Genomic DNA, 9740 nt, shown 5'->3' on the forward strand with positions numbered 1-9740 from the left:
CCCAAATGAGAAGCGAGGAAAGGTCTCAAATTGACACCATATCATCAAAATTGAAAGAGCTAGAGGAGCAAGATAAAAAAAACTCAAAAGGTAGTAAAGACAAGAAATAACTAAGATCAGAGCAGAACTGAAGGAGATAGAGACACAAACCCTTCAAAAAATCAATAAATCCAGGATCTGTTTTTTTTTTTTGAAAGATTAACAAAATATACCACTAGCCAGATTAATAAAAAAGAAAAGGGAGAAGAATCAAATAGATGCAATAAAAAATGATAAAGGGAATATCACCACGGATTCCACAGAAATACAGACTACAATCAGAGATTACTACAAACAACTCTATATACATAAACCAGTAAACCTGGAAGAAATAGATAAATTCCTGGATACTTGCACCCTCCCAAGCCTAAACCAGGAAGAGTTGAAACGCTGAATAGACCAATAACAAGGGCTGAAGTTGAGGGAGCAATTAATAGTCTACCAACCAAAAAATGTCCAGGTCCAGACAGGTTCACAGCTGAATTCCACCCGACATACAAAGAGGAGCTTGTACCATTCCTTCTGAAACTATTCCAAAGAAAACAAAAAGAAGGAATCCCTCCCAAGTCATTTTATGAGACCAACATCATCCTGATACCAAAACCAGTCGGAGACTCAACAAAAAAAGAAAACTTCAGGCCAATATCCATGATGAACATAGATATAAAAATCATCAATAAAATACTGGCAAACCAATTGCAACAGCACATCAAAAAGCTTATCCATCATGATCAAGTAGGCTTCATTCCAAGGATGCAAGGCTGATTCAACATATATGTCTATAAACGTGATCCACCACAGAAACAGAACCAAGGACAAAAACCACATGATTATCTCAATAGATGCAGAAACCTTCAGCAAAATTCAACAGCCCTTTGTGCTAAAAACTCTCAATAAATTAGGTATCGAAGGAACATATCTCAAAACAATAAAAGCTATTTATGACAAACCTACAGCCTATATCATACTGAATGGGCAAAACTGGAAGCATTCCCTTTGAAATCTGGCACTAGACAAGGATGCCCTCTCTCACCACTCCTATTCAATATAGTATTAGAAATTCTAGCCAGAGTAATTAGGCAAGAAAAAAAAAAGGGTAATCAATTGGGAGAAGAGGAAGTCAAATTGTCTCTGTTTACAGATGACATGATTGTATATTTAGAAGACCCTATCATCTCAGCCCAAAATCTCCTTAAACTGATAAGCAACTTCAGCAAAGTCTCAGGATACAAAATCAGTGTGCGGAAATCACAAGCATTTCTATACACTAATAACAGAATAACAGCCAAATCATGAGCAAACTCCTATTTACAATTGCTACAAAGAGAATAACATACCTAGGAATACAACTAACAAAGGATGTAAAAGACCTCTTCAAGGAAACTACAAACCACTGATCAAGGAAATAAGAGAGGACACAAACAGATGGAAAAACATTCCATGCTCATGGTTAGGAAGAATCAGTAACATGAAAATGGCCATACTGCCCAAAGTAATTTATAGATTCAACACTATCCCCGTCAAGCTACCAATGACCTTCTTCACAGAACTGGAAAAAACCACCTTAAATTTCATTTGGAACCAAAAGAGAGCCCACATAGCCAAGACAATTCTAAGCAAAAGGAACAAAGCTGGAGGCATCACGCTACCTGATTTCAAACTATACTACAAGGCTACAGAAATCAAAACAGCATGCTACTGGTACCAAAACAGAGATATAGACCAATGGAACAGAACAGAGGCCCTGGAGGCAACGCCACACATCTACAACCATTTGATCATTGACAAACCTGACAAAAACAAGCAATGGGGAAAGGATTCCCTGTTTAATAAATTGTGTTGGGAAAACTGGCTAGCAGTGTGCAGAAAGCAGAAACTGGACCCCTTCCTGATGCCTTACACTAAGGTTAACTCCAGATGGATTAAAGACTTAAACATAAGACCTAAAACCATACAAACCCTAGAAGAAAACCTAGGCAAAACCGTTCAGGACATAGGCATAGGCAAGGACTTCATGAGTAAAACACCAAAAGCATTGGCAACAAAAGCCATAATAGACAAATGGGACCTAATTAAACTCCAGAGCTTCTGTACAGCAAAACAAACAATCATTAGAGTGAACCGGCAACTAACAGAATGAGAAAAAATTTTGCAATCTACCCATCTGACAAAGGGCTAATATCCAGAATCTACAAAGAAATAAAACAGATTTACAAGAAAAAAACAAACACACCCATCCAAAGGTGGGCAAAGGATATGAACAGACACTTTTCAAAAGAAGACATATGTGAGGCCAACAAACATATGGAAAAATGCTTATCATCACTGATTATTAAATAATTGCAAATCAAAACCACATTGAGATACCACCTCATGCCAGTTAGAATGGCAATCATTAAAAAATCTGGAGACAACAGATGCTGGAGAGGATGTGGAGAAATAGGAACACTTTTACACTGTTTGTGGGAGTGTAATGTAGTTCAACCATTGTGGAAGACAATGTGGTAGTTTCCTCAGGGACCTAGAAATAGAAATTCTATTTGACCCAGCAATCCCATTACTGGGTATATATCCAAAGGATTATAAATCATTCTATTATAAAGACACATGCACACGTATGTTCATAGTGGCAGTATTTACAATAGCAAAGACCTGGAACCAACTCAAATGCCCATCGATGATAGGCTGAACAAGGAAAATGTGGCACATATGCACCATGGAATACTATGCAGCCATAAAAAATGATGAGTTTGTGTCCTTTGTAGGGACATGGATGAATCTGGAAACCATCATTCTCAGCAAACTGACACAAGAAAAGAAAACCAAACACCACATGTTCTCACTTATAGGTGGGTGTTGAACAATGAGAACACATGGACACTGGGAGGGGAGCATCACACATTGGGCGCTGTTGGGGGGCGCCAAGGGAGTGACAGCAGGGTGGGTGGGGAGTTTGGGGAGGGATAACGTGGAGAAATGCCAGATGTAGGTAATGGGGGGATGGAGGCAGCAAACCACATTGCCATGTGTGTACCTATGCAACAATCCTGCATGATCTGCACATGTACCCCAGAACCTATATATATATATATATATATATATATACATATATATATATACACATATATATACACACATATGTATATATGTATACATTTCTCTACCAATGACCACCAACTAATAGGTAGTCACATCCATAGCAGGAAAGAGTCAAGAAGAAGAGGTAAATCACAGGGAAAAAGAGATGGATAATAAGAAAAATAAGCTATCAGGTTACCAAGTTGATTTCTAGGAGAGTCTCTGTTGAAATTTCTCTCTTCTTCTATCCCTGTCTCACGCCATGCCTCTCACAGGGCACTCACCTCATTCCCTGGTGACCAAGTCTTCTGGGTCCACTGCACACTTATTTAATATGTATCTAGGCCTCACTAGGTTCCATTGATTGTGAACTTCTCACTTTTCATAGCAAAATCTGTAGCCTGTAACAGCAGTGTGATTGACAAAATCGCAATCCTGTTTCCAAGTAATTCACAGAGATCAGAACAATTGCTGAGGAACACTGTTTGTTTTGAACTACGTAATCTTCTTTTGTGGTCCTATGGTATCCAAAGGAAATCTAACCTTGTGACTTTATCAGGGACGAGAGAGAAAGAAAAGGATCTAGAATCCAAGATGAGTAACTGGCATTTAGGTTTGACGGGACACAATGGATTTAAATTGTTTCAGAGGTTAACGTTTTTTCCATGGCTTTGAATTTTTTTATTATTGGTCAGGGGCCCATGTTTCCCACACAATAATAGAACTGGAATCAAGGTTCTTATCTACTTGTTTCCAAAGTCCAGGCTTAGGTAACAAGGTCATTAAATTCAGAATAAGGGACATAGTTTGCTCGGGAAATTAAGGGTATATCTTTGTGACTTGGTAGGCATTGTATCACCACAAAAGGAGCAGATTCCCTTTAATACAATATTAAATTAGAATCCCTGAAATGATTCTTGCCTGCCATGTGGCTTTGGGCAAGTTTCTTAACCTGAGTTTCTACATCTGTATAAAGAGTGTAAGGATTTATACATGATGAAGTTGTGAGAATTAAATGAGATTATGTATGTAAAGTACTTCATATAGTACCTGGAACATTTGAGAACAGTCAAATAGTACCTTGCTTCTCCATTTATTAGCACTGTATTACTTTTTAGGAATTAAGCTGACTGGGGCAATTTTGATGTTTGTTTTAGTAAGGATGGGATACATTATACAGTCATAAAAAATAATCCTAAAGTATAAGTGTCTTATAACAACAAAGGCTAGCTTCCTTCTCTCTGGGACCTTGGGTAGCAGAGTGGCCTCAACCTGGAACATTGCCAGTAGTTGTGGCAAAGAAAAATAGAACACAGGGAGAAAAGGATTGGCCCTTAAAACCTCCATCCAGAACTGACACACATCACTACTGCCCACATTCATTGTTGAGGCAAGTGACTTGGCCATAGGTAGGTTCAATGGGATGGAGAAATATACTCATTCTACATGGACAAGCAGCAAATATTGGTGAAGAATAGTACTTCACTACAGGGTTAGTTCAGCTGAATGTTTATTTCTCAGCTTTATTTCTTTGAACTATCTAGACAAACATATGGAGTGATACGATTATCCATTCATATGAGAACTTTTTATACAATGCTACCTACTTATCCTTTAAGTTTCAACTCAGATGCTTCTTCCACTATAGTCTTTTGGGATTCTCCTTACTGAAAAATAAACTCTTTCCACTGTGTTATGACACTTTGCTTCCCAGAGCATGCACCACACACTTTAATGTGTTATAATATATTATTTGCAAATATTTTTTTCTAGAGAGTAATCATCTTCATGGAGTTTACTATCTGTGTCTTATTCATCTTTAGGAAAATACCTAGTTCAGTGTCTTGCACATAATTTATTAAAATATTTGTAGAGACAAACTGAAGATCTGAGATGAGAAATCATAGTATTGGTAGGTGAGGTGAAGGAAAGTGGGTGTTATACAATAGAGAAGTGTCACCTCTTGAAGGCAAATATATGTTTTCTGGAAAGTCCTTGGTAGTAATCATGGGAAACTCCCTGGGGAAACTGGAATGTCAGCTGAGACTCCTGAGAACTACTTGTGCAGGGTTCAGAAAGGACAGAGGCTGTTAGAGAAAATTAAAGTCATCAGACAACTATATCAGCTAGTTTATAATTAGCAATTACTGCAGGAAGGAGAAACATTTATCCAATTCTGACAATAAAGATTGCATAATTGCACCAAGAGTGTTTGCTCACACCCTTTCCAAGATGTGTTAAGCATTTGCAAACAGAAACAAATAGCCTTAGCATTGGTGGGAACAGAAAGAAAACAGGCTTTCTTAGGCTGTCACTGATCCATTAACACTAGGCAACAACATGGTTACCATGTGGGTGGATGAACCATGTCTCCATGTTCCTTTTTTTTTTTTTTACCAATATTCTCTAGTGGTTAGTCAGGTCTGAGAAAGAACCACAAAAAATCAATTCATCCCCAGTTACTGGAGGCACCGATGAATGAACTGTGTATTTTTAATTCAATTATTAGTTGTTGAGAATCTACTATCTGCCAGACAGTGATTGAGTCTACACAGTCTCTTAAATGGCATAGTGTCTTATTGTCAATGTCTTTGCAAATGTTTTTCCCTCTACCGGAAATGTTCTGATTTCTGTCCCCTGCATATCCTATACCCTTCTGGTTTTAGTTTAGACATCATATCACTTAGGAAGAATTTCTAGACCTCCAGACAAATGTTTAGTTTCCCTTTCAATTTGCTTTTATAACAATATAAACTTCCTCACACACAAAAAAGCATAATTGTATTTTCTTGTTTAAATTGTCTGTAGTTTCCATTGGCCTATACACACTTAGAGGGCAAGGCCTGTTTCTTGCTCATTTCTGTATCTCCTGCACCATTGTGATGCCTGATGAAAGTTGATTAGTGTGTCATTATCTTTATATGGCTATTACATGATTATATTATTACAATGTATTACCAGGTCAATGCCCTATAATAGTGTTAAGTGTCTGTGTACTTTTCAGGGATTTAACGATTTGCAACTAGCTGTAATTTTTGAAGAGCTATCTTCTATGAGCAACATGCTTTGTGTTTCAGTGAGATAAAGTCAGGTTTGTCTCTGTGACTATCTTGTGGTGTGGTCTTGGGAAATAACTTTACATCTTTAAAATTTTTTCTCATTGTCAAAAAAGAATGTGAAATAAGAGATGCCATATGTTTGACATTCTGTGACTGCAATTGTGTGGTGATTTTAAAACATGACCCAAGCATTGTTTAATTCTCCTCCCTTTGAGTGGTGGGTCTATGTTTCCTCCTCTTGAATCTGGGCTCTGTGACTGATTGTCTAATAGAATATAGTAGAAGTGATGCTATGCCAGTTTCTAGGCCCAGACTGAGAAACTGACAGCTTGTACTTCCTGCTTCTACTTTCTGCATCTTGGGATGCTCACATTTGGAACCCAGCCACCATGCCACAAGGAAGTCCAAGCATTTCAAAGAGAGGCATGCCATGGAAACAAACTGAGTTCCCTGGTCCCTAGTCCCAACTGAGCTCTCAGCTGACAGCCATCTCTAAGTTGCCAGCCATGTGAGTGAGCCATTTTAAAAGTGAATCCTACAGCCTTCCATTGAGCTGCCCTAGCTGATGCTGTGTAAAGCACAGAGGAGCTGTCCCTGCCCAGCCCTTCTCAAATTGCAGATATAAGAGTAAAATAAATGATTGTTGTTGCTTTAAACCACTAGATTTTGGAATGGTTTGTTAAATAGAAATAGATATTGTTATACACCTTTTGCTACTTCACAATGTCTCAGAACTTTCATCCACTACAATATTCTGGTATGTATAAAATTAACTCCAGACCTTTGACAATCAATGCTTACCCCAAATTTATTACAGGAACAACAGCAGTAAGGATAAGATGCCATTAAACGATCAAATGCTGGTTGAGTAGTGCTCTTCCTGGGCTTCTCAGCAGAGGTTAATGGAGAAAACTTTGGTTAAATTAACTGATGTAGGTGACAAATGGGCCAACCACTCTCCATTGGAATGTAAGTTCTATAATTGATGATGACTCTTTGAAGGACTTTCTGGAGATGATCGTCAATTACGGGTGGATCCCCAAACCACATGGAAGGCTTTTTCTACATTTATTTTGTGCAAAGTAATGTTCTCAACAATAGTTCTGAGGTGTCCATTTACCACTGACCCCTTCAGTGGCCTGGGGCTTGGAGCTGAGACCATTTCTTTCAAATGGCATTATGCTACATATAAAATAAGATATTTTCAGCCCCCAATAAATAAATATCTAGCTAAAACAGTCTAGGGTGTGCAATGAAGAGAAGCTTTTCTTTCTTACTAGCTAAGATGTTAATGTTCAACACGCTTGGGAAATAAAGATTGATGGTGACATCTTTGTGCCACCGTTGTGGTTTCTGGGACTGGTGGCTTCTGGACTAGGTACTAGGACTGAACTTCTGTGATGATTATCCTTCTACATGAGGGAGTAGCCTTTCCCTCTTAGAGCACAATGGTTTTGAGCAACAGCCCTGGAGCCAAATAATCTGTGTAAAAGCCCAGCTCACTAGCTGTGTGACCTTATATAAGTTACTAGGTCTTTCTATGCCTCCATTTTCTCATGATGATAATACTAGTGACCACTTAATATGGTTATTTTTCTAAGGTTAAATAAATTAATATGTGTAAAGCATTTAGAACAATACCTGTGATATTGTTTGGATGTTTGTCCCCTCCAAATTCATGTTGAAATGTGATTTCCAATGTTGGAGGTGGGCCCAGCAGGAGGTGTTTGGGTCATGGAGGTAGATCCTTCATGAATAGCTTGGTGCTGTCCTTGTGGTAATGAGTGAGTTCTGACTCTATGAGTTCACACAAGATCTGATTGTTTAAAAGAACCTGGCACCTCCTCCCTCTCTCTTGCTCTCTTGTTATGTGATGTACCTGCTACCCTTTCACCTCCTGCCACGACTGGAAGCTTTCTGAGGCCTTCACTAGAGACAGATGCTGACACAATGCTTCCTCTACAGCCTGCAGAATTATGAGTAAAATAACCCTCTTCATAAATTTCCCAGCCTCAGGCCTTGCTTTATAGCAGTGCAAATGGACTAACACAGCCTGCAATGTAGAAAGCACTATATAAGTGTTAGCTATTACTATTAATATTGTCATTAATTTTATTTTTATTTTCTTCTTACCTTAGAGCTAATTACCTTGCCTATAATCAGATCCTTTATGTATGGACACCAAGCAGGGCTGCTACACTCAGAAGGCCTTTTATTAATTGCAAAAGTGCAAAGCATACCATTAGAACAGGGAGCACTTTGGGCATCCTCGTTTCCTCTCATATTCCTGGGACTCTGTCCCCGACAGCACTCTCCTCTTAGTTATTCCTTCTCCTAGGAACTGCCTGCTCCCATTCTACTTCTACTAGTCACTTTTTATACCATAGTTTGAGCAACATATTTGAGAAAAGATTTGGAGTTTGAGGCTTTGTGTATTTTGGGAGTTTTTGTCTTTTTCTTTTTCCCCCAACACTCAGGTTTATAAGTCTCTATGTCAGATGGCATTCCCTGGAAATGGATTCTGAGATAGAGTTGTGTGTGGAAGGTTAACTGGGTTGTGCTCTGGAGAAACACATCCATAAGGAAGTGAGGAAGACAGGACTGGACAAAGGCAGAAGACTCGGGATGGGGTTGCTACAGAAGCCTCAGTTGATCCTATGGGGAGCGCTAGAGCAGGGAAGGCCCTTCAAGTTGTGCCAAATTGAGGTTTACAGGACCAGGCTTTTGAATCTCCAAATCAGACACTGAAGCTTAACTACCTGGAGGAGGTATAAACTTGGGCAGGCTGTTTCTCATAGCCAAGGGTACTGCATGTGACGGGATGCAGCTGTGAATCATCTGCAGCTGATAGTTCCAGCAGCTGGGGATGCGGGCATTGACCCTGAGAAGAGGATCTGGACAGAGCACCACGGTGTCCACTAAGTGCAGACAATTTGTTTCAAGAAAGAAATATTTCTAGTGAAAAGAGCTTTAAAGTCTACTCACAAGAGGTACATGACTCAGGCAAATTATTTAATCTCTCTGACCCTCCTTTTCTTCTATACATTGGAGATGAGATCATTTATAAAGGCTAACAGAGCTCTGCCACTGGATCTCTCCCATGGGGAATACTCAGTCAAGTCTAGCTCCCATCCCATCTTACTCAATTGCATGACACCAAAAATCTTAGGTCCAGAAATTCTAGCCCCTGTATTTTCAAATGACTCTGGGGCCTGTATGTCTGTTCTCACTTAGGGCTAGCTCTGAGGGCAGGAAGTGAATGCCACTTAAATGCCTACAATGAGCTAGGCTCTCTGCCAGCTCATGTCACCTTCACCACAACATTCAGGGCAGCTGTTAGGTCCTCATTTTACACAGGAGGAAAGTGAAGCTCAGACAGGTGAAACGACTTGCTCAGGGTTATACAGCTAATAAAGGCCAGAGACAAGGCTCAAATCCAGGTTCATACACTGCTTCATGTATGGCTGCCCTGGCCCAGGAATGGTGCTCTCACTTTAAAGCCCAAGCTTCCAGAATATAGCTGGAAACAAGAAATTAAAATTTTAAGGAGGATTAATATTTTAC

The sequence above is a fragment of the Sapajus apella genome, unplaced genomic scaffold (assembly GCF_009761245.1).
Source record: "Sapajus apella isolate SASKATOON/1434 unplaced genomic scaffold, GSC_monkey_1.0 scaffold103, whole genome shotgun sequence".
Lineage (NCBI taxonomy): Eukaryota > Metazoa > Chordata > Mammalia > Primates > Cebidae > Sapajus > Sapajus apella.